At 35.2% G+C, this 23,922-nt stretch overlaps 9 non-coding genes across 9 annotated transcripts; 4 read left to right on the top strand and 5 right to left on the bottom strand.

The window, feature by feature from the left end:
* Positions 1–2,501: 2,501 nt before the first annotated feature.
* Trnav-uac lies at positions 2,502–2,574 on the bottom strand. Its single transcript has one exon. It is a non-coding gene; the product is annotated as a tRNA-Val (tRNA).
* Positions 2,575–3,087: 513 nt separating this feature from the next.
* Trnav-aac lies at positions 3,088–3,163 on the top strand. The gene has a single exon. It is a non-coding gene; the product is annotated as a tRNA-Val (tRNA).
* Positions 3,164–6,289: 3,126 nt separating this feature from the next.
* Trnav-cac lies at positions 6,290–6,362 on the bottom strand. The gene has a single exon. It is a non-coding gene; the product is annotated as a tRNA-Val (tRNA).
* A 6,374-nt stretch (positions 6,363–12,736) lies between these two features.
* Trnav-aac lies at positions 12,737–12,809 on the bottom strand. Its single transcript has one exon. It is a non-coding gene; the product is annotated as a tRNA-Val (tRNA).
* A 295-nt stretch (positions 12,810–13,104) lies between these two features.
* Positions 13,105–13,177, top strand: Trnav-uac. The gene has a single exon. It is a non-coding gene; the product is annotated as a tRNA-Val (tRNA).
* Positions 13,178–14,673: 1,496 nt separating this feature from the next.
* Positions 14,674–14,746, bottom strand: Trnav-aac. Its single transcript has one exon. It is a non-coding gene; the product is annotated as a tRNA-Val (tRNA).
* Positions 14,747–19,527: 4,781 nt separating this feature from the next.
* Trnav-aac lies at positions 19,528–19,600 on the bottom strand. Its single transcript has one exon. It is a non-coding gene; the product is annotated as a tRNA-Val (tRNA).
* Positions 19,601–19,895: 295 nt separating this feature from the next.
* Trnav-uac lies at positions 19,896–19,968 on the top strand. Its single transcript has one exon. It is a non-coding gene; the product is annotated as a tRNA-Val (tRNA).
* A 1,707-nt stretch (positions 19,969–21,675) lies between these two features.
* On the top strand, positions 21,676–21,748 carry Trnav-aac. Its single transcript has one exon. It is a non-coding gene; the product is annotated as a tRNA-Val (tRNA).
* Positions 21,749–23,922: the final 2,174 nt, after the last annotated feature.

Raw genomic sequence — 23,922 nt, 5'->3', positions numbered from 1 at the left:
TTTATTGCTTTAATATATATTTTATTTATTGAATGTGAATTGTTGAATTTGTAAATAAAAAGATAAAAAAAAAAAAAAAAAACGTCTGCTTAACACGCAGAAGGCCGCGAGTTCGAGCCTCGCCAAAACCTAGTAATGTTTTTCTATAAATATTACAATTTATGTAAATGAATGCTTCAAGCTTATAGCAATCAGTTTTTAATGACAAATCAGTAGTTTTGCTTCCGTAAATAAGCGCTTAAAATTATATTTTATTAAAACATGCCTTATGTTTAAAAAGATAAATTTATCTGATTCTTAAAATGATAAAGTTATCTCATTCTTAAAATGAATAAATCATGATAACTTGGCTGTTACTGGAACGTTCGGTCGCAAGCTGGAATGAACTGTACACACGTGTTTTTCGTACGTACACATTTCGCATCGCACGTGCAGCCTGATTTTGCTCATGAATATTGATGACCACTCTTAAAGGAGTACGAACCTAACATATTTGTCCTGTTTTACTACGTACCGCAGGAAAATGTCATTCTTGACACATGAATCTTAAGATTAGCCACTTGTGAATGATGATTTTTGACAAATTAAATGGCCGCATTAGGCCTATAAACAAATTAAAAGCCTCCTTTGAAGTCACAATTTCCTTTTAGTTATTTTTGAATTTTTGCCTGTTTAGGTTTCATCGGGAAATATGTTGACAAAATAATAAAAACATAAAACTGGCAAATACAGTTAAGTTAAAGAACCCCCCCCCCCCCCCTCCCCAACTATCAGCAAATAAAGTTAAAACTAATCTATATACATACTGACAACTTACTTTGAAAAACTTATAACAAACCATTATTACAATCTAAACTCTAAACGTTTAAAATAATATTTAAAATTGCTTCCAATAATGCTAAGGAAGGAAATGTTTTATTTAACGACGCACTCAACACATTTTATTTACGGGTATATGGCGTCGGACATATGGTTAAGGACACACAGACATCGAGGGAGGAAACCCGCTGTCGCCACTTCATGGGCTACTCTTTTCGATTAGCAGTAAGGGAACTTTTATATGCACCATCCCAAAGAAAGAATAGCACATACCACGGCCTTTGATGTACCAGTCGTGGTGCACTGGCCGGAGCGAGAAATAGCCCACCGACGGGGATCGATCTCAAACCGACAGCGCATCAAGCGAGCGCTTTACCACTGTGCTACGTCCCGCTGCCCCCCCCCCCCCCCCCCCCCCCCCCCCCCCCCCCCCCCCCCCCCCCCCCCCCCCACCCCCCCCCCCCCCCCCCCCCCCAATAATGCTAAGAGTCGATCGTTAGTACCTATTAAAAGGCCTTGCAATAAATGAATGGAATAAAATAATGAACTACTGAACTGAACTGAACTTTATTTACACTCTGGCCGTAATTCAACGGCATAAGAGGTACATTGTAAAAATATTATTAAATAAATAAATGACAAGATGGCACATTCGTCATAATAATGTACTTCAGATAAAACAAGTGTATATCTATGGATTGATACTTGCATTTGAAGATATACATTGCATATACAAATAAAATGAAATTGTAAAAACAGAACAACAGGGTTTTTTTTACTGTCAAATAGCATTCTAAATTTATAAACATTTGGTCTAGACTGGCAACACTTTGGCAGAAGTCTTGTTCTTTCATCTTTAAAAACAGGACAACACATTATATAATGAAATTCATCACCAATTGTGGTAAAATATCAATCTAATAGCAAGCTCATAAGCTAAGAGCAAATCAAGTAATATGGTAAGTACTGTTCGGAAATTTAATTCAATTCATTTATTTGCCAAAGCAATTGCCTATAGGCATAAACATTAAATTTTATATAATAAATATACATAATTACGAAAAAATACCCACCCCGCGACATGAGACAAACGTGTAAATATACATGTAACATAGTAAAATATGTAGTAATAGGTTTGGAACAACTAGAAAAGTGAAACAACAATTTTAGGATGGACACAGTTTAGAATTAATTAACAAACTCTTTGCGTTTGGTAGATTGGATCACATATCCAACAAAATTGCGTAATTGAGTTACATTTTGAAGACTTGAAAGTGTATTAAGTTTAAATGCAGAAGGTTTTCCCCCAGTAATACTGCTTAATATAATGAATTAAGACAGACTTGAAACCAATATATAATGAGTCATTCTCCCGAAATATGTCATATTGTGTTACCCGCCGTAAAATACACTTATTCCACAAACCTTCCCATACCCCGCCCCGTTTGTTGAGAAATTAATACGTGTTAGTTAGCACTTCTGTTAACAAAATATTAAAACACAAATTATGTATAAAAATATATTAAAAAAATTAAAATTAGTAATAAACAGAAAAATGACTGTCGGCTGATAAAATCGAAAACCAGTCGACGATTGAATGGTGTGGGGGACGTAATTGGCAATTAATGCAGTATCCCTGTAGCAATGTTAAAATCAAGAGCAAACACAAAAATATATAATAAAGGTTCCGGCGAGGCTCGAACTCGCGACCTTCTGCGTGTAAAGCAGACGTGATAACCACTACACCACGAAACCAGTTACTTTTAATTTCTGGTTTAATTTGCTCATAAATGATATTTGCACCGAAAGGTGGAAATAGATGATCACATTGTTACAAATTACAGTGTACATTATATTATACGTGATATAACAAAGTCGTAGATTCGATAAGGTATTAACTAAATGTGTACCAGTCAAATATAAAAAAAGCAGTAGCGGATTCACGGGGGGGGGGGGGGGGGGGGGCAGTGACATGAGGTGGAATGCCAAGGGAACTTTGGGGGAGGTTTGGAGGGGAATCATAAAAAAAAATGAAAATTAATATATATTAAAGTTATAACTATCGTAAAATTTAGGGGGTGGGTGGGGTCGGTCATCACATTTGGACCCCCCTTTCAGAAATCCTGCATCCGCGCCTGAAAAGTAGGCTAATGATACTAAGTAAAAATAAAAATATATTATTAATGCTAAAAAAAAATTTTAAAAAGAGAGTAAAAATAGTATTTTCCCAATATATTAAAAACTAGATAATACACGTCAATTGCTATCGGTTTCGTGATGTAGTGGTTGTGATCACGTCTGCTTAACACGCAGAAGGTCGCGAGTTCGAGCCTCGCCGAAACCTCATTTTAAATTTTTAACATTTATTTTTTCTGTGACCAATAATTTGCATTGTTTAAAAAAAAGAAGATAAAAAAGAACAAACAAAAATGGTTAATGACAGAAAGACTGATTTTAAATCATAGTAGTCAGCTAGGCTAGAAGGGCCAGTGCAGATAGGAGATATCATTATCATATATCTACACATGTATATTTGTATGAGTATACTTTACTGTTCACTATGATTGAGGGGGAAAAAAAATTAATAATAATAAAATATATATATATATATATATATATATATATATATATATATATATATACTCTTCAAAAAAAGAAACGCAAAAGGGTACAAATGGGTTATAACTCCGATTTTATGTTTCCTACCAGTTCATGCTTTGTGAATATAAGGTCATTGCATGTCCCAAACACATTCCCACGGTTACATTCGATAAAACGCAGCTACTGTACAATAAAGTTCCAAAATGTGAATATTCGCAAAAACGCAGCCACGTGCAAACCATGTCACCACTGCACGTGCGTTGTCTGCACATGCAACATGAACACCGACAGTATAAAAGTGCAGGGTGTTCGCTTGCCTGGCCTCTGTATCTGGCCGACAATTGACAATCCAGGACATGCCACGTCTCGGTGAACCGCAGAGAAACAATGCCATCGGCCGACTAGACGCAGGCGAATCCAGAACGGCCGTTGCCAGGGCATTCCATGTGTCCCCAAGCACCATCTCCAGACTGTGGGACCGTTACCAGCAACATGGATCAACACGTGACCTCCCTAGATCCGGTCGACCACGGGTCACTACCCCCGGGCAGGACCGCTACATCCGGGTACGCCACCTTCAGGAACGATTGACTACTGCCACCTCCACAGCCGCAGCAATACCAGGTTTGCGCAGGATATCCGACCAGACCGTACGGAACCACCTACGTGAGGTAGGAATTCGTGCCAGACATCCAGTTCGAGGTGTCATCTTAACACCACAACACCGTTGACTCTGACTGCAGTGGTGCCAGATTCATCGACAATGGCCTCAACTGTGATGGAGACAGGTGTGGTTCAGTGACGAGTCCCGATTTCTGCTCCGACGTCATGATGGAAGATGTCGCGTGTATAGGCGTCGTGGTGAGCGTTATGCGGCAAACTGCGTGCAGGAAGTGGACAGATTCGGCGGGGGTAGTGTCATGGTGTGGGCAGCCATCTCACACACTGGCAGAACTGACCTGGTCCACGTGCAGGGCAACCTGAATGCACAGGGCTACATTGACCAGATCCTCCAGCCACACATCGTTCCAGTTATGGCCAACGCCAACGCAGTGTTCCAACATGACAACGCCAGGCCTCAAACAGCACGTCTCACAACGGCTTTCCTACAGAACAACAACATTAATGTCCTTCCTTGGCCATCGATATCACCGGATTTGAACCCAATTGAGCATCTATGGGACGAGTTGGACCGACGCCTCCGACAGCGACAACCACAGCCCCAGACCCTGCCCGAGCTGGCAGCAGCCTTGCAGGCCGAGTGGGCCACCATCCCCCGGGACGTCATCCGTACTCTGGTTGCTTCAATGGGCAGGCGGTGCCAGGCAGTTGTCAACACACGCGGAGGCCACACCCGGTATTGACTCCAGATGACCTTGACCTTGGTGGTGTGTCCTATCACTTACTCACAATGGACTAGAGTGAATTGTGAACAATCCTCCAACATTTGGTAATTATCGGATTCGCCATTCAATAATTAAATCAATTCTCCAAATGTTACGACAATGTGGTTTTGCGTTTCTTCTTTTGAAGAGTATATATATATATATTATGAAATAAAAGTGTTTAATTTGTGCTTTCAGGAGGGAATGAGGTGTGTGTGTGTGTGTGTGTGTGTGTGTGTGTGTGTGTGTGTGTGTGTGCGTGTGTAGGGGGGAGGGTACCAAATTATATGCACTATCCCATATACAAGATAGTACATACCACGACCTTTGTTACACCAGTCGTGGGGCACTGGCACTTTTCGTTAAATTCGGGCAAATATTAGCCTGTGTACTTTGTTTTCTTTCTTTGTTTTGGTTTTGATTTCGATTTCGATTTTTATTTTTATTTTTATTTTTTTTATTTTGTTTTTATTATTTTTTTTTTTTTTTTTTTTTTTTTTGGGGGGGGGGGTGGATAGCAGTGCCTACACCTAAAATCGTGCATTAAAAGTCTGGTCTGGTCTGGTCTGGTCTGGTGTGATCTTGTCTTGTCTAGTCTAGTCTAGTCTAGTCTAGTCTAGTCTTGTTTCTACCTTCTATTTCTTAATTCCCGGACCATAAGATGAAACCCTAACATCCCTATGAATCTCCATTGGGCTATTTCTCGTTCCAGACAGTGCTCCACAACTGATGTATGTACCTATGTAGTATTCTGTCTGTGGGATGGTGCATGTAAAAGATCCCTTGTTGCTAATCGAAAGAGTAGCTCATGAAGTGGCGACAGCGGGTTTTCTCTCTCAATATCTGTGTGGTCCTTAACCATAAGTCCGATGCCATATAACCGTAAATAAAAGGTGTTGAATGCGTCGTTTAATAAAACATTTCCTTCCTTCTATTATTTCCCCAAAATCTAACAAAACCGCCTCCAAAACAAAAATAAAGTTATTTTTATTTATTTAACTTAGCTGGGCTGAAACCTTTTGTTGTGTGTGTGTACTTTGTTTTCAGTCTTTGTTTTAAAAGTTTATTTTATTTTAAGGGTTTTTTTCTTGTCTCATCTCATCTCGTCTCGTCTCTACTTTTTATTCCTTAATTCCAGGACCATAAGATAAAACCCTAGTGTTTGTTTTTCATTTAACGAAACCACTAGAACACATTGATTTATTAATCATCGGCTATTGCATGAATCTCAAACATTTAATAATTGTGACATAATATTGTCCTTGTTTTATATGTACATACCCACAGACTAAACACAAAACAAATGCACCAATAAAGACATGAAATTGTGGTTTTAAAAAGTTTTGAACTTAAATTATGCACACAAAAAAACCCTAATAAGTAAATTTTAGTTTTGACATGATACAATCAGGAGGCTGTCTTTATTGCTCAGACAGAAAAACTCTTTTACTAGATTAAAACTTTTTTATTACGGGTGGGAAAAAAGGTTTCGGCGAGGCTCGAACTCGCGACCTTCTGCGTGTGAAGCAGACGTGATAACCACTACACCACGAAACCAGTGAGCGTTTGTATATCATTCAAGTGACACATAATGTAGCCTACTGTAATACCCCGTAGACGGTGCAACAACAGTACTGAACACAAAATAATGGAGAAACTATTTAAAAAAAAAACATCTACATATGCCGGTAGACAAAAATAAAAATTAACGAAACAACTAGAGCACATTGATTTATTAATCATCGGCTGTTGCATGAATCTCATACATTTAATAATTCTGATATAGTTCTTTACACTGTGTTTTAATTTAACTGTTGGGGTTTTTATATTGATTTCAATCATCACTTTATTTTTACTATAGTTTAACCCCCAATAGCCTACGTATTTTTCGTGCTGGGGTGTCGTTAAACATCTCTTCTATTACTGCTCAGAAAGAAACTCTTTTATTAAATTAATTTTTCAGACAGAAACTCTTTTATTATTTTTTTTTTTTTTTATTAGAGAGGGGGAAAAGTGCATTATAGGTCTAATGAAGGATCTGCATCAACCATGTGTTTCTTATCCTTCTACAAATAAACTGTAACAATCCAGAAATTTAGATGTCGTTTTAAGTAGTTTCTCCTTTTGCCGGTAGGTAACATACTAGTTCATCAAGATAACATCTCCGGCACGATATTTAGTATTGTGATGTTTATTGATCGGAGGTCCAATCAATGTCAAAATGTTAAAAAAAAACCGGACCGTAGATGTTTACCTTTATTGAACTAGATAACATAGATGTTTACCTTGGTGAACTAGATAACATATCTAAAAGCTGAAAAGAGTTCGACTCGTACCCCTCTATTATCTATATCAAAGGCTTTAAATTTGGAGTCTAAAGACTAACCCTAACCCTATCCATAAAACTATCCTAACCATTGAAAGGGGGTACGGGTCGAAGTCATGCACTGTAATACCTCGTGTATAGTACATGTGGTACATCCTTTCCACAACCACAATAGTACTCTGAACACAAAATAAATATTTGAATAAACTACAGAATAGTGATAGTTTTTTGGCATGAGTATTACAGTAGGCTACATTATGTGTCACTTGAATGATAAACCAACATTAACTGGTTTCGTGGTGTAGTGGTTATCACGTCTGATCATGCATATGATATTGCATTGATATGTATAAAGGTTGTTTTTATTTATTTGTAAAATGCATTGTTATGTAAATATGTCTATATTGTGAATAAACACTTTCAAGAAAAAAAAATCACGTCTGCTTCATACGCAGAAGGCCGCGAGTTCGAGCCTCGCCGAAACCTGGTAATGTTTTTCTCTATTATAAGTTTATGTAAATGAATACCTCCAAGCTTTTAGCATAAATAAAGCTTTAATGTTCAGCATCTATGGCTACATGTTTGACTGAAATTAAATCATAGTAGTCAACTAGGATAGAAGGGGCAGTGAAAATAGAATTAAGTTATAATAATATAGTGTCTTCTTCATCCATTAATATATATATTATCATCATTTCTTATAAACATTCAAAAAATAAATTAAAAAATAGTAATTTCATTCACTTCTAAAACGTCTGTTAATAAACACCAGCAATTAAAGTTCTAAACAGGTTTTAATTTTTTTCCATTTGGATCAGTGTCAATTCCTTTTCTTTTTCTTTCCTCGGCTAACCTCCTGATAAACGCTTCATTAGGTCGATCGACCATTCGCCTCCTTCTGTATTTTCTGTTTTGAGAATCATGGTGTTCAGTGTTCTCCGATTGATCTCTGTCCGTGCGTGGTAAGCGGTCACCCATTGTCTCGGTTCTTTCATTCGCAACATCTGAGCTTCTGTTTTTAACAGGTGAATCAGTCACTCGCTTCACACTAGTATTGTCCGATTTCTTTCCTTCTTCTGTCTTTGTTCCTCTAACCGTCTCATTGTCTTTAGCTGGTTTGGCATGCTTCACTGACGGGGCTCCTTTAGGGATCGAAATTTCTTTTTCAATTACCTCATCGTCCATATTTTCTTCATCAGAACTGTGTTCCTCTTCATTACTTGTATATTCCACATCAGAATCACATTCCTCACTACTTCTACCGTCCTTACAACTACACTGAGAATGTCTCTTGTTACACTCACCACACTTATAACTTTTCCACAAAACTGTTTTATTAATGGCCATTTTCTTTACAAAAATTGCAACACAATATCTGGACAAAACTTCATGACATGTGAATCAGATAAACAGTTCCAGCATACTTTTGTTTGACCACTGTGTATTACCCGAAAAAACATGGGTCCTTCTGCAGTATCAAACTTCACAGAATATGGCATCGATTTGACGGTTTCCGGAAATTTCACCCTTACATAACGTGTTCCATCAAAAATGGGAAGTCCAGCATGTTTCCTCCTTTTAATGTCAGATATTACCGCAATCTTGTATTCATTTAGTTTCTTGACAATGTCATCATCAGTTACATATGATGGTAAATGCATAAAAGACACCACCACTGTGTCAGAAAACAACATCCTACAGTTAAAATCATGTCCATTGAACGAAAAACCATCGACTACCAACCTCGCATTTTCTTCGCAATCAAAAGTCACATCCAGAATGTTAGCATATTTGGAAACAATCGCCAAAACTGTATTCTCACCAGTAATATCTTCCAAAGCTTTGTAAATGTCATCAATCTTGTGTGCCAGGTACAGGAAGGAATGCACAGTTTCTATTGATGTTTTGGATAATCTATATCCAAAACATCAATAGAAACTGTGCATTCCTTCCTGTACCTGGCACCCAAAATGGGCCTCTTCTCTCCACCGTTGACTGAAGTCGACATCACAAAAGTCAGATTTTTTTTTAAAACTAAAAAAAACCCCTGACAATACACAACTTTCCGTATAAAAAAGATCAAGTCTCTTTGCATTTCAGCAAAAGAAAAAAACAAAAACACACACACACACACATCTCCAAACAAATAAAAACCGAAGAAACCAAGAGCACTCTGAAACACGTCTTATCACAACAAATACACTACCGATCCAAGCACTGTAACTTTAACAAAATAAAAAGTTCACAAAAATGGTTTCTTCTTTCTTTAATTTAATTTTTTATTATTATTACTTTTTTAAACAAGCAAGTAGGCAATGCAAATTATTGGAAAATAAAATAAATATAAGTATAGTAAATGAATGTTAAAAATAAAATAAAAGGTTTCGGTGCGGCTCGAACTCGCGACCTTCTGCGTGTGAAGCAGACGTTTTTTTTTCTTGAAAGTGTTTATTCACAATATAGACATATTTACATAACAATGCATTTTACAAATAAATAAAAACAACCTTTATACATATCAATATTATATGCATGATTAAAAGAAAACATCTTATAAACATAAAACCCCACCAACAAACAGAATCCCCCCCCCCCCCCCCAAAAAAAAAAAAAAAAAACCCACATAAAATGCAATTGTATAATAGGTCTTTAAAAACATAAATATCACCAAGTAATAACAATATCATTAGTCCTCGAAATTGTAACATACTTATTTGTTGAAATATATTTCTTAATAAATAGATGTTGTTTATTTGATAAACACATATGTATATAAAGAGTGTTTAACATGTTTTTGAAATAGTCTATCAAATAAAGTTGTACAATCTAATAAAACATCTTTCATGCTATAAATATTTCTGCGTTTATAAATTGTCATTCTTACAGCAGAAAACAATAAATGAAGAAATTTATTGTATGAACCACTCTCATTAAACCAAATAATATCCAAGATCTCAATTTATCACCACTGAAACCTTTGTCTTAAAGAAACCAGATATTATGTTTAGTTATATTTTGTAAGAACGAAATTAAGCCAGGACAGTCCAAAAACCAATGCTCAATATTTCAGTTAAAAAGCCACATATCAAACACAAATGTGAATCAATTTTTCCTATTTTAAATAATTTATCCGCAGGCCATAAAATATTATGAGCCAAACGAAAATCAAGATCAATACTAATATTGATTTTATGATTAGAATTAATATTTGACCACAGTATGTCTTCTTCACTATTATATCCTAAATTATCCCAATATGTTAGTGATACTGGCGGCTTAAAACATTTATCAATTAACATGGTATAACATAATTTGGAAGTAAACGTAATAGGTGAAACTATATTACTTCCATTACTAATTGATAAAAATTGTTCATAAGATACATTCGCTAAATCAAAATACTCAACATCTATTATATTTTTCCATTCTTGCGGTAACGCTAATAAAATACTATTATACATATCAACAATAATATTTTCTCTAATTTCAGGTAAAATATCATGAATCATCTCAATAATTGCATTACAAGGTAAAAATCCTGTGGAATAACAATAAACTATATCAAAAACTGTACATATGCCGGATTTAATGAATATATCATTTTTGAGTAATTTACCATTGGAACGTATGAAATCATTATTAAACAATGGTTGCATAAGTATATGTTTTACGATAGTTGGTTGTATTCTATTATTGTCACTTATGCTATTAAAAGCTAATAACAATTCAGCATAAACAGGAGGCATTGTATCTAAGTCTCGTTTGGTATGTTTTATGAGAAACACACTGTGCCTCAGTTGCATACTATTATACTGCAAAAGAAAATAATTAAGAAAATCTTTCCATATAGACTTACATTGTGGATCTAAAAACTTTTTAAGCCATTTTAATCTGAAAGCTTGACATTTTAAATCAATGCAAGGGAAATTAAGTCCTCCTTGATTAATTCGTCCAATTATAGTAGCGTATTTTATCTGTGATGGTTTCTTATCCCATAAAAAATCTAAAATTAAATTGTTCAACCTTTTTTTCGCCCAATTTGGAATTACTTGTAAATTTAAAACATACCATACTCTTGAAACTAAAAGTGTATTAATAACTACAGATTTACCGTGTAACGTTAAATTACGCATTTTCCACAAATTCAATATATTTTGTATTTTATCTAATTTCTCTTGCCAGTTATAAATATCACACATGTCTCTGTTCGGTCCCAGAAACACGCCTAGCACGCGCACTGCGTCATTCTTAACCTGAACGGGAATATCGGCAAGAAACTCCAGATCAGGTTGACCTACATTCACTAACAATAGCTCTGACTTTTCATATTGATGTTTTGGATAATCTATATCCAAAACATCAATAGAAACTGTGCATTCCTTCCTGTACCTGGCACCCAAAATGGGCCTCTTCTCTCCACCGTTGACTGAAGTCGACATCACAAAAGTCAGATTTTTTTTAAAAACTAAAAAAAAACCTGACAATACACAACTTTCCGTATAAAAAAGATCAAGTCTCTTTGCATTTCAGCAAAAGAAAAAAACAAAAACACACACACATCTCCAAACAAATAAAAACCGAAGAAACCAAGAGCACTCTGAAACACGTCTTATCACAACAAATACACAACCGATCCAAGCACTGTAACTTTAACAAAATAAAAAGTTCACAAAAATGGTTTCTTCTTTCTTTAATTTAATTTTTTATTATTATTACTTTTTTAAACAAGCAAGTAGGCAATGCAAATTATTGGAAAATAAAATAAATATAAGTATAGTAAATGAATGTTAAAAATAAAATAAAAGGTTTCGGTGCGGCTCGAATGTGAGAGTATGTGTGTGGATATGTGTGAATCTTTTTCTTATTTGTATTTGTAAATTTTATATACATATGTAATATTGAGTTTCACGAATAAAAAGAAAAAACAAACAAAAAACGTCTGCTACACACGCAGAAGGTCGCGAGTTCGAGCCTCGCCGAAACCTTTTTTTCCCCTGTAATAAAAAAGAAGAGTTTTTCTGTCTGAGCATTAAAGACAACCTCCTGATCATGTCATGTCTAAACTAAAATTTATTAATTAATTAAATTATACTTTTAGCATAATTTAAGTTCAATACTTTTTAAAACAAAATTTCATGTCTCATGAAATATAGAACTATATTATGTCAGAATTGTTTAAATGTTTGAAATTCATGCAACAGCCGATGATTAATAGATCAATATGCTCTAGTGGTTTCGTTAAATAAAAAAAGAAAGAAAGAAATGTTTTATTTAACGACACACTCAACATATTTTATTTACGGTTATATCCCGCCCCATCCAGCTGGAGAAGACACTATGTTATTATAACTTAATTCTATTTTATTTCTATTTTCACTGTCCCTTCTGTCCTAGCTGACTGCTATGATTTGATTTCAGACAAACATGTTTAGCATAGATGCTGAACATTAACAAAACAAAAACTTCACAAACGTGTTGGTATCTTCTTTCTTTAATTTTAATTTTGTTTATTATTACTTTTTTTCAAACAAGCAAGTAGGCAATGCAAATTATTGGAAAATAAATTAAGTATAAGTATATTAAATGAATGTTAAAAGTGAATATGAGGTTTCGGCGAGGCTCGAACTCGCGACCTTCTGCGTGTTAAGCAGACGTGATAACCACTACACCACGAAACCCATAACTAATGGCATGTATTATCATGTTTTTAATACAATGGGCAAATACTATTTATACTTCTTCTTTTTTTTTAAATTCAGTATTATTAACCTATTTTTACTTTTACTTAGTATTATTAGCCTACTTATCTATATTTGTCTAGTACGCATTGAGTTAATGCACGTTGAATCTATGACCTCGTATAATACAATGTAGACATAGGCCTACACCGTATTTTGTAAGTGTGAACATCTACTTCACTTTTCGCTGCAAATATCATTTATGAGTAACTTAAATTATAAGTCAAAAGTAACTGGTTTCGTGGTGTAGTGGTTATCACGTCTGCTTTACACGCAGAAGGTCGCGAGTTCGAGCCTCGCCGCAACCTGTTAATATTTTTCGCTAAATATTAAATTTTATGTAAATGAATGCTTCCAAGCTTTTAGCATAAACTACCGATCAGTTTTTAATACCCTACACCGTTAAATCGTTAAGCTGTTTCTCATGCTTTGTTTGTTTTAGGACAGCAGACGTAGTAATTTTTCTGTTCAAACAATTTTTACAGTTGTGTTTAATAGTACTGTAAAAAAAAAATGTTTTAATAGTTTGTTAACTCGTATTATTGAGGTTGGGACGCTAGACTTAGGAAGGATGAGGGAATAAGCAGGGTTTTTTTTTGTTTACTACCACAGGGTTTATTGTATCATAGTGTATCAAACATCATAGTTTTCGCATGCCAGTATTGATCAGAGGTCGAGTTGCGTGCGTGGCAACATTGATCACGAGAAGTGGCGAGTAGCCCAGTGATAAAGCACTCGCTTGATGCGCGGTCGATGTGGGATCGATCCCCGTCAGTGGGCCCATTGGGCTATTCCTCGCTCCAGCCAGTGCACCACGACTGGTATATCAAATGCCGTGGTATGTGATATCCTGACTATGAGATGGTGTATATCATGAAGTGGCGACAGCTGGTTTCCTCCCTCAATATATGTGCGGTCCTTAACCATATGCCCGACGCCATATAATTGTAAATAAAATGTGTTGAGTGCGTCGTTAAATAAACCATTTTTGTTTTACTTCCTTCCTGTTTAACGATGACTAATATAACAGATGCGACACTAGGTCTAAAGAGTGAGAGAGGAAACCCGTTGCTGTTAAAGTATCAACAGTTAGTGAATGTTTCCTGATGACTCAAGCAGAGCAAGGGGCAGGATGTAGTCCAGTGGTATAGGCCTCGCGTGATGTGCAGTTGGTCTATCTTTGATTCCCGTTGGTGGGAACATTGGGCCATTTCAATTCCAGCCAGTGCTCCACAAAAAAGACTGTGGTATCTGCTATCCAATCTATGGGATGGGGCATATAAAAGACCCCTTGCTGCCAATCGAAAAGAGTAGTCCATGAAGTGGCGACAGCGGGTTTCCTTTCTTAATATCTGCGTGGTCCTTAACTATATGTATGACGCCATATAACCGTATATAAAATGTGTTGAGCGTGTCGTTAAATAAAACATTTTCATCTTCTTCATACTCCTTTCAGAGTAGTCATGAATATTCATGAGCAAAATCAGGCTGCACGTGCGAAATGTGTATGTAAGGAAAACACGTGTGTACAGAATTCATTCTAGTTTGCGACCGAACGTTCTATTAACAGTCAAGTTAACAAGATTTATTCATTTTAAGAATCTGATAACTTTTATTATTTTAAGAATCAGATAATTTTATCTTTTTTAAGCTTAAGGCATATTTTAATTTTAAAAATAATTTTAAACGCTTATTTACGGAAGCAAAACTACGGATTTGTCATTAAAAACTGATAGGTAATTTATTCTATAAGCTTGGAAGAATTCATTTACATACAATTTAATATTTAGCGAAAAATATTACCAGGTTTCGGCGAGGCTCGGATTCGCGGCCTTCTGCGTGTTAAGCAGACGTGAAAACCACTACACCACGAAACCGATACCTACAACGTGCATTGTAAGTTTAATGAAGGGTCTGCATCAAGCATGTGTTTACTATTCTTCTTTAAATAAACAATCAAAAAAATTAGATGTCTTTTTTAAGTAGTTTCTCCATATGCCGGTAGGCAACATACCTTAAAAACGTTTTTAAAATATCGCTATTCTGTACTTTATATAAATACTTATTTTGTGTTCAAAGTACTGTTTTGGCTGTTGAAAGGATGTACCACGTGCACTATTTACAGGGTATTACAGTAGGCTACATTATGTGTCACTTCAATGAGATACCAACGGAAACTGGTTTCGTGGTGTAGTGTGAAAAAAGGAATTATTAGTCTTTTTACAAGAAAAAGGGAGATAAAAGTAATCTTAAAATTTTTAGGCCCGTAAGTCTTTTAAATGTTGATTACAAAATCATTTCTAAAGTTCTTTCAAATCGTCTAAAATTAGTAATATCAAATATTATTTGCCCTGAACAAACGTGTTGTGTTCCAGGTAGAGATATAGTTGACAACATTATGTCAGTGCGTGATGTTATTGATTTTGTAGATATAAATAATAAAGAGGGTTTTTTTAAAATTAAAATAGATCAAGAGAAGGCGTTTGATAGGGTTTCACATAGTTTTATACTTGAATAAGTCTTGAATAAATTTAACTTTGGTAATAAATTTATTTCTTGGATTAAAATTCTGTATGATGATATTAAAAGTAGTGTAAAAATCAATGGTCATTTAACACCTTTCTTTCCAGTTACTAGAGGTGTTAGGCAGGGATGTCCAATTTTGATAATGCTTTATATAATTGTTGCAGAACCTTTAAATAATTTATTAAAAAGTCAACAAGATATTAAAGGGATAAACATAAATAATGAATTTAATTCTTTATTATTTCAACATGCTGTTGATACTACTATCACAGTACAAAATGCTCAGTCTGTTGAGGTAGTTTTTCACACTGTCACTTCGTTTTGTCTTGCTACGGGTGCAAAAGTTAATATTGAAAAATCGGAAGTACTTTGTGTCACGGGGATTCTATAATACCCGTAACTGAATGAAACACGATTGTCCAAATATCTCTCCTAACTGTATATCTATTAGATCTCTCTGTAACAGGCAGTATATACCCGCTTTGGCTCGTCTCTAGGTATGATCAGAGATACGATCTTATAAAGTATATATTATTATAGCACGTTTAGTTCACTAGAAAACACAAAAACACAATACACTTTGGAATCTGTATTAACCTACGCTGACAAATGTACTGCCGCAGTAGTTAATTAATAACAACAATAATAACAACCCAGAACTGATCACTTAATTAGTTAATCTCTAGGTGTCTAGTTTACACAATATGCTAATCACTTCACCGTGACACAACACCCACACGTGTGATAATTGAGAAACGCTAACACACACACGTGCGATAATGGAGAAACGCTTCCAGGGGAACTTAATTAATAAAGGAATTACAACACCATTCCTAACTGGTTAATTTTTAATTAACCCCTAACTACTCATTCAGTAACCTTGTAACACAGAATTAATACTGGTACCTATCACAATAAAGACAATAACCTACAGTTTACCTATGTCTGCTAGGATGACTGGCTAAGCTTTATATTACCAAATACTCGTATAATGTTAGAACAAAAAGTCTACGATTTACTTCGTCAGATGACCGAAGACACTGTCTAAAGAATATTGGTATAATACAGTATTAAAATATTTAAAGTCACATCAATCACATCAAGGTTATACAACAGAGCAGAAATAATATATTTACCACAGTCCAAACGGACAACGTTCTCCCGGGATACCTTCCTATGGTTCTCATAGATATCTCTAAACCCTAGCTATTTATTCAAAACTCTCAGAGACAGCGAATATCGCCTGGGGGTACAACGCGGTACCTCATCTATCATCTGATATTCCACCTCTACCAGAGTCGGTATATATTTCTCTGATCGTCAGACTGGCTGTCGCCATCGTCGCCAAATCACGGTTGTAAAAACCGCACTCGCGGAGGTATTACGTAACTACTCGCCACATGGCCTCCGTACCTGGCTGGGTGTGTATTAGAAAGTACAGCTCGAGGACCGTCGCGCAGAAGTATTACGTAACAAGTTGCCCACCTGGCCTAAGTGCAATGAAACTGCACACGGCCCACTAACACAATTAATATCGCCACAGGCGAAAACAAAATTAAGAGCATGTTCCGTCACACGTTGTCTTGGTAAAACCGTGAAAAAAGAGTTGTCATTTAATATTCCTGTTGCTGTTAATAAAGATTGTGTTCAAATTCTTAGCATTTATTTAGGTCCAAATAAAGCTTTGTGCAAAAGATTGAATTGGAAAACAAAAATTGAAAAAATTAATTCATTAATTAACATGTGGAAACAAAAAAAACTTACTTTAAATGGTAAAGCGACAGTGTGGAACACGTTATTAACTTCTAGATTATGGTATATAATTAGCGTAGTTCATGTTCCTAGGTGGGTTGAACAAGAAATTCAGAAGTTGTTTTGTAAGTTTATGTGGGATGATAAAATACCATTAATAAAATATTCTACTATTATTGGGAGTAAAAGTTAAGGTGGGCTTAATATTCAAGATATCTCAAGATATTAAAGGAAATTGCTTTTTGTATTAAATTATTAAAGAAATATTTTAATAATGATTTCAGTTCTGTGTGGAAACATACAATGTCTGATTTCTTAGTAAATACATGAATATGAACTTATCTTTTAATATATTTAATATGGTTTTTGATGAACCAGCTTTGGCTACCATTAATCCTTTTTATGCTGAGGTTTTGTTAGCATGGGACAACATTTCAAAGCGTGAACGCTTTTTCCCCTTAGATTTAGATCAAATATTGTCTCAGCCAATATTTCATAATCCATTTATTAATTACAAAAATAAATTATTATGTTTTAATTCTTTTATTGAAAGTGGTATTATGACGGTGGCTGATATTGCATATGAAGTTATACCGGGTTTTTTTACCAGTATCTGCAATTGATGAAATTATTCAAGAAAAATATCCTCATATGTCAGCAGCACAGATTTATATTGCTTATAATGTAATTCTGAACTCGCTTCTTGATGAATGGAAACAGCTTATTTTAAAGAATATTAAAAGTTCGTCACAAGTTAAAGATTTGTTTTTGATTTATAATAATGAAACTATAAATTTAAGCAAATTTAATGTTAATTTCCCAAAATTTTAAAGTACCTTCTTGTTTAGAAAAATGGCATGATTTGGGTTTTATTATAGATTGGAAGCCAGTTCGGAAAATTATACAATACTGTGATAAGACTTCGGAATTTGTTGACTTGGATTTTAAGATTGCTCATAACATTATTTTCACATATTCTAAATTATTTAAATATGGCAAGGTATCATCTAGCCAATGTCCTGTTTGTTTTAAAGAAGAAGAAGATATGTGTCATTTATTGTTGTATTGTGATGAACTTTATGATTTAATTTCTATTTTTCATGAATTATGTATTTATATGTTTAAGGATACTGTTTTTTCTTTAGAATTTTTTTTTTTAATGTTGCTTTTCGGGTGTTATTTTAAAATACAAAAAACTGCTCAAATGAATTCATCAATGCTTTGCTCTCAATATATAGAATATCAGTTTTCAAGAGACGTTTAATAGCGGAATCAATGGGTGTAAATATTAATATTGTTAAGTTTTTTTAAGCATTATATGCGATAGTACTTCTTAATACTTTTAAATCAATATCGCTTTAAAAATAGATTTCCTGCATTTATTAATAAATATATTTAAAAAAATATATTTTTCTTGATCTAAATAATGATGAATTGGTTTTTAAATACCCACTTGAAAACAGATATTTATATTTAATATATCTCTTAAAAATTTAACATTATCTTGTAAGATCGATATCCCTCAATTTTCTTTTAATGTTTGCGTGTGCTTGTGTGAATGTGTATGTGTATGTGTTTGTGATAAATGTGTGAGTGGTTCTATGTGAGAGTATGTGTGTGGATATGTGTGAATCTTTTTCTTATTTGTATTTGTAAATTTTATATACATATGTAATATTGAGTTTCACGAATAAAAAGAAAAAACAAACAAAAAACGTCTGCTACACACGCAGAAGGTCGCGAGTTCGAGCCTCGCCGAAACCTTTTTTTCCCCTGTAATAAAAAAGAAGAGTTTTTCTGTCTGAGCATTAAAGACAACCTCCTGATCATGTCATGTCTAAACTAAAATTTATTAATTAAATTATACTTTTAGCATAATTTAAGTTCAATACTTTTTAAAACAAAATTTCATGTCTCATGAAATATAGAACTATATTATGTCAGAATTGTTTAAATGTTTGAAATTCATGCAACAGCCGATGATTAATAGATCAATATGCTCTAGTGGTTTCGTTAAATAAAAAAAGAAAGAAAGAAATGTTTTATTTAACGACACACTCAACATATTTTATTTACGGTTATATCCCGCCCCATCCAGCTGGAGAAGACACTATGTTATTATAACTTAATTCTATTTTATTTCTATTTTCACTGTCCCTTCTGTCCTAGCTGACTGCTATGATTTGATTTCAGACAAACATGTTTAGCATAGATGCTGAACATTAACAAAACAAAAACTTCACAAACGTGTTGGTATCTTCTTTCTTTAATTTTAATTTTGTTTATTATTACTTTTTTTCAAACAAGCAAGTAGGCAATGCAAATTATTGGAAAATAAATTAAGTATAAGTATATTAAATGAATGTTAAAAGTGAATATGAGGTTTCGGCGAGGCTCGAACTCGCGACCTTCTGCGTGTTAAGCAGACGTGATAACCACTACACCACGAAACCCATAACTAATGGCATGTATTATCATGTTTTTAATACATTGGGCAAATACTATTTATACTTCTTTCTTTTTTTTTAATTCAGTATTATTAACCTATTTTTACTTTTACTTAGTATTATTAGCCTACTTATCTATATTTGTCTAGTACGCATTGAGTTAATGCACGTCGAATCTATGACCTCGTATAATACAATGTAGACATAGGCCTACACCGTATTTTGTAAGTGTGAACATCTACTTCACTTTTCGCTGCAAATATCATTTATGAGTAACTTAAATTATAAGTCAAAAGTAACTGGTTTCGTGGTGTAGTGGTTATCACGTCTGCTTTACACGCAGAAGGTCGCGAGTTCGAGCCTCGCCGGAACCTGTTAATATTTTTCGCTAAATATTAAATTTTATGTAAATGAATGCTTCCAAGCTTTTAGCATAAACTACCGATCAGTTTTTAATACCCTACACCGTTAAATCGTTAAGCTGTTTCTCATGCTTTGTTTGTTTTAGGACAGCAGACGTAGTAATTTTTCTGTTCAAACAATTTTTACAGTTGTGTTTAATAGTACTGTAAAAAAAAAAATGTTTTAATAGTTTGTTAACTCGTATTATTGAGGTTGGGACGCTAGACTTAGGAAGGATGAGGGAATAAGCAGGGTTTTTTTTGTTTACTACCACAGGGTTTATTGTATCATAGTGTATCAAACATCATAGTTTTCGCATGCCAGTATTGATCAGAGGTCGAGTTGCGTGCGTGGCAACATTGATCACGAGAAGTGGCGAGTAGCCCAGTGATAAAGCACTCGCTTGATGCGCGGTCGATGTGGGATCGATCCCCGTCAGTGGGCCCATTGGGCTATTCCTCGCTCCAGCCAGTGCACCACGACTGGTATATCAAATGCCGTGGTATGTGATATCCTGACTATGAGATGGTGTATATCATGAAGTGGCGACAGCTGGTTTCCTCCCTCAATATATGTGCGGTCCTTAACCATATGCCCGACGCCATATAATTGTAAATAAAATGTGTTGAGTGCGTCGTTAAATAAACCATTTTTGTTTTACTTCCTTCCTGTTTAACGATGACTAATATAACAGATGCGACACTAGGTCTAAAGAGTGAGAGAGGAAACCCGTTGCTGTTAAAGTATCAACAGTTAGTGAATGTTTCCTGATGACTCAAGCAGAGCAAGGGGCAGGATGTAGTCCAGTGGTATAGGCCTCGCGTGATGTGCAGTTGGTCTATCTTTGATTCCCGTTGGTGGGAACATTGGGCCATTTCAATTCCAGCCAGTGCTCCACAAAAAAGACTGTGGTATCTGCTATCCAATCTATGGGAACGTATACATACATAGACACACACACACACACACACACACACACGGACAAAACTTCCAAATTTCATCCAAAAAATATTTTGTCTACGTTAGGCCTAATTATCTTCATCTGAACGCCAAAAGAAACTACACTTGAATATTATTTCATATTCTTATAATAGAAAAAAAATCATTGATAATATAAAACGTATTAATCTCGATGAACAGAAAAAAAATTAAGCCACTCTTACAACTCCCCCCCCCCCCCCCCCCCTTCCCCCACCTGATTCGATTGATTTGTAAATTGCATACAAAAATTGTGAGGGGGTTTGGTGTTGATTTTTTTAGATTTTTTTGGTCATTTCTAAAACACTTTTACTTTTCGTCTTACGTCAAACCAAACTGAAATTATTTACAATTTTTTTTTTATAGATTTATTGGACGGACTATAGGTAAATCGATTGATGGGACGGACTATAGGTAAATTGAGTAACTGTTAGCTGCCCTGTTACTGCATCCATGACTCGCATGAGCTACGTTCAACCCAGATAAACTTGGGAGTCGATACAGTTGTTCGGCTGGTCTCGGCTGAATCCGGGTTGACGGAAAGATTATTCGGGTAAAGAGTAAATGGCAATAAAAAGAAAATAACAAGTCTGCGTTATTATAAAAACAATAACATACACCCGGAAGTTATAAAAAATGTAACATCAAGTATCAAATAAATGTTATATATTTAAGACATGAAACTGAGTTAGTTTCTTGTCGGTTTCGTGGTGTAGTGGTTATCACGTCTGCTTAACACGCAGAAGGTCGCGAGTTCGAGCCTCGCCGAAACCTCGATTTTTTTTTCTTCTAACTTTTTTTATAATTTTTTTTTTAATTTGTCTCACTTAAGGTAAAATTTAATATATTTTACTCTAATCATTGTTTAAGATAACACAATTTTATTGTTTATCAAAAATAGTGGTGTTTATTGATATGTCCATTAAATGCAAAAATGTTGCTCTTATAATAGAGAACGATCTGACTAACATAACAGATGCGACACTATGTCTAAAGAGTGAGAGAGGAAAGCCGCTGCCGCCACATTGGCTAATCTTACAAGTGGTGCCCATTGAGCTATGTCTCGTTCTAGCCAACGACTGGTATATAAAAGGTTGTGGTATGTGTTATCCTGTATGTGGGATGGTGCATATAAAAGATCCCTTGCTACTGATGAAAAACAAATATGTCCTGGACAGAGGAGTCGGCCAAGGCCGGCACCTGTGCCCATGACAGGTGTGCGCTACAACAGCTTGCTCTAAATGTGCACGCAAAACTATGACCTGACCTGACCTGATGGAAAAATGTAGTGGGTTTCCTCTCTAAGACTACAATGCATGTCAAAATAACCAAATGTTTGACATCCAATAGCCGATTGGTTTCCTCCCTCAATATCTGTGTGGTCCTTAACCATATGTTCGACGCCATATAACCGTCAATAAAATGTGTTGAGTGCGTCGTTAAATAAACCATTTCCTCCCTTCCAAAAGCCGATTATTAATAAATAATAAGTGGTATTTCTTATACACCTACTAACGCAAAATGTTTATACGGGTCCCGGGTGCATGTAACCAAAAGATTTTGAATCGTGCCTTTCAACTTATTTCTACTTTAGCTTTTCTAACGTTTTAAAACCACCGATCCATCTGTCATACTAGTCTAATATAGCCGAAAACAGTTTGCACTGCCTAGGCTAATAGATATGGTTGGTGAATTTAAATCTGGGGTAAGTGAAAAAAGTTACAGTTTGTTGTGTTTAATGATAGTTCATTTATTATCCATCGGCTATTGGATGTTAAACATTTGGGGGGGGGGGGGGGGGGTCTCTCTCTCTCTCTCTCTTATATTTTGTCTTAGAGAGGAAATCTGCTACATTTTGCCTTTAGTCGCAAATATCTTTTATATGCACCACCCCACAGACAGGATAGCACATACTACGACTTTTGATATACCAGTCAAGTTGCACTGGCTTGAACGAGAAATAGCCCAAATGGACTCACTAACGGGGATCGATCCAAGACCGACAGCACATTAGGCGAGTGCTTTACCACTCAGGCAACGTTCTCCTCCTGGGGTAAGTCTAAGTCACGTCGATCAACAAATAATAATAAAAAATATATATTACAAATAAGATGGAAGTAATTTTGTAAACCAATATTATCATATGCCGTAATTGTTTTAGTAATATGCATAAGCGTCGAAAAATAACAATCTACTAAGTAGTACTGGGGAGGGTACCGAAACAAGGCGGGGAGGATGTTATTGAATGATAATCAGACAAACCAATATCATGCATAGTTACAAACTTACAAACTTTCTAAAAAATTGGTCGTAGACTGTGTAGAAAACAAAATAAGCATTGGAACTGATATTTATTTCGTCTTTCATCTGGAGGTAGGGGTGAGGTGGAAGGCGCATATTCTGACTACACCAGCTCCAGATTCAAGGTAGTGTCCCCACTCCATTCACCACCGTATCGATACCTATGTCACAGAAAATGCTCTAGCTGTATTTAATAATATGAATGCTGCCATACGTACTACTATATAAAATAAGTGTGTACGTCATACACTGTAACTAGAACATAAAATTGTAAAGCTGGCGCTTGTGCAGCAGTGGGGGTGGGGTCGAATTTTCCAAGAAAACTTTCCATTTAAAATGTATTTTTTAGGGGAGTATGACACGATCCACTAACCTCTCTCCCCCCGAATAAATAAACTTTATTTACAAGGAAGTTAAAAAGGGCTTATACAAAGGGTTAGCATGGTATCAAATGTAGCTAAATTATTTATACCTAGTAGAGTTGCTAACTTGACAGATTAAATTTATGTGCATACTCTTAGAAATACAAATTTACTTGTCAAAAGCATGAGTCGCACGGCATTGGTTTTAACAAATGATAATCCGGAACAGCGGTTTAGTAATTACTACGAGCACGAGGTCGGCTTATTTGGTCACGTGATACTATC

The sequence above is a fragment of the Gigantopelta aegis genome, chromosome 3 (assembly GCF_016097555.1).
Source record: "Gigantopelta aegis isolate Gae_Host chromosome 3, Gae_host_genome, whole genome shotgun sequence".
Lineage (NCBI taxonomy): Eukaryota > Metazoa > Mollusca > Gastropoda > Neomphalida > Peltospiridae > Gigantopelta > Gigantopelta aegis.
This window is presented reverse-complemented; position numbering and strand designations above follow the sequence as displayed.